This window comes from Lepus europaeus, chromosome 2 (assembly GCF_033115175.1).
Source record: "Lepus europaeus isolate LE1 chromosome 2, mLepTim1.pri, whole genome shotgun sequence".
Classification (NCBI taxonomy): Eukaryota; Metazoa; Chordata; class Mammalia; order Lagomorpha; family Leporidae; genus Lepus; species Lepus europaeus.
Genome location: NC_084828.1, coordinates 49204987 through 49207434, shown reverse-complemented (window position 1 = coordinate 49207434; position 2448 = coordinate 49204987). Strand labels below are relative to the sequence as shown.

Sequence of the window (2448 nt, the reverse complement as noted above, 5' to 3'; positions counted from 1 at the left end):
GATCATAGGAATACATATTAGGAGTTCATATAGAAATAAAAAGTAAGCAACTAGTATTTATGTAGTGTAATGAAAATATTAGGTATTTATAAAATAAATATATATAAAATTTATATAAAAGTTACTAAACCATGTGAGCCCACAGAGCAGTGCTTAGTCTAGAAATTTGGAAAGATTAGTGCATTTTTTTCATAATTTTAAGGGAACATGGAATGAATTATGAACAAGTGCAGTAGAGGGACAGGTTCTGCATTATATTATTGAATACTTTTCAGGTAGCCTGTCCTTCACTATTCTATGAAAGCCAAATAAAATTGATTGTTTGTGGTACATTATTTCGGTTCAAAATGATGCCACTCACAAATTATTCATTTACAGTTCATTAATAGATAACTACCCAGAAGGAGATGTGAGTAGATTGCCCATAATATAGCATAGCACTGGTACTCAGGGCCATCAGAACCAATTTTAAGTTTCGGTTTAAAACATCTGAAACTGTAAATTTACTCAGATTTAGGGAATAATACCACATCTGGAAGACTAATTACAATCTGCATTAATTTGTGCTCGCTTCGGCAGCACATATACTAAAATTGGAACAATACAGAGAAGATTAGCATGGCCCCTGCGCAATCTGCATCAGTGTTAATTATTTAGACTCACTGTATACACCAAAAAGTATAAAATCAAGTGTTTAATTCAGTAACTTTGTACCAAGTGAAGATTAATAAGTACAAGTTTACTAGAAAAACTTCACCTTGTATTATCTTCCAATTATTATTCCTTAATCAAAGATAACTAATACCATTATTTCTATTATCATATATTGGTTTTGTCTATTTTAACCTTCAAAATGAAATTATGAAGCACATATTCTTTGTGTCTGAGTTTTTCTCTCAACAATTTTTTGGTGTTATTTGGTTGTATTGCACAGAATTATTCATTCCTTCTCATTGCTATTCATAGTTTTATTTCATCAACTAAACATAATTCACTGATTCATTATACTGCTGATGGACATCAAGTTTATTTCCAGTTCAAATTTCTATGAATAGTATTTTTATGAGCATGCCTTTGTATGTATTTTATGAATACGTATTACATTTATGTTTATTTATGTTTATATGTATATGTTTATTCATATTTGTTTATGTATAAATATAAATGAAATATATATCTTTATATCCATAAGAGTAAAATTCTTGGTAACAGACTATGATGGTAAAATGGATTCTCTCAGGCATCAATGAACCATATGAAAGACCTTTATCTTGGAATCCTCTTTTCCATTTTCAAAACTTTCTGAGGCTGTTGAGTACACACAGCTTGAGTATGACCCAAGGCCAAATAGAAAATTTCCCAAATTCTAGCAGAAGTCTGGATTGGAACCAGAACCAGAATCACCTCCAGGTGTCAGGGCATAAATGCAACATTTAATAAGCTCTCTCCCTAAGTTATTTGACATTTGGTCAGAAATCAGAATCCATGAAGCAACAGAGAGAATCTAAAAGGAAAATTTAAAGAAATACTTTGTTTTTCAGCCTTATGAAAAGAAAATCAAATAAGTTACTAAACCATGTGAGCCCACAGAGCAGTGCTTAGTCTAGAAATTTGGAAAGATTAGTGCATTTTTTTTCATAATTTTAAGGGAATATGGAATGACAATTGATCTGTCAAAATCAAAGTAATTACTTCATGAATAGATGACTGCCAGTGGGACAGAGCAAGCTATGTTCTTTAAATAAAGATCCCTAAAGAGATTCTATGGATTTCAAGTTCTGAAATCATTATAGTATTCTCCCTTGACAACACACACCCACAAATACACACACACACACATACACACATGATTTGAAATACTGAAGGAAATGACCAAAATTATTACAGAATTTGAATGGTAAGTATAGACTAGTAGCTCTTGTTTGAATCCACAAGTATTTGTGAATCCACACCAATAAAACAACACACAAGAAAAACGTGCTGTTTGAAAGAACATACTACAGATTTTTTTTTAGATTTTTTTTTTCTTTATAGGGAAATCAGTAGCTTAAGATCCTGTCTATGTTTGCAGGACTTGGTAAGTTCACGTGTGAGATAAAGTTTATATCAATGATAGAAAATGAAAATCCCAAATATACACTTTCATAGTCTCTTTTATAGCTTGCATGTGAATGCATGACCCAGATCCTCCCAGTAATATCTAAATGGCCACCGCATACTCTATGTTAGCAAACCATAGTGAGTACTTCCTAACCTCCAGGGTGATGAAAACAGCAAAGTTCACAAAGGTAACACCAGAAACTCAGCTGTCACAGTATCCAGGACCAGTGTGGATGTGAGAAGTGCTCCAAGCTAGAGTCTGTTACTGATAGAGGTGAGGTGCACTCAGTGGTCAAGATCTGCAGCACAGTTTTAGATATAATCAGTCTGTTTAGTCTTCTAGAGTGT

At 32.6% G+C, this 2448-nt stretch overlaps 1 pseudogene; it reads left to right on the top strand.

Moving 5' to 3' along the window:
* Positions 1-563: 563 nt before the first annotated feature.
* LOC133752761 (U6 spliceosomal RNA) lies at positions 564-633 on the top strand (annotated as a pseudogene).
* The last annotated feature ends 1815 nt before the right edge of the window (positions 634-2448 follow it).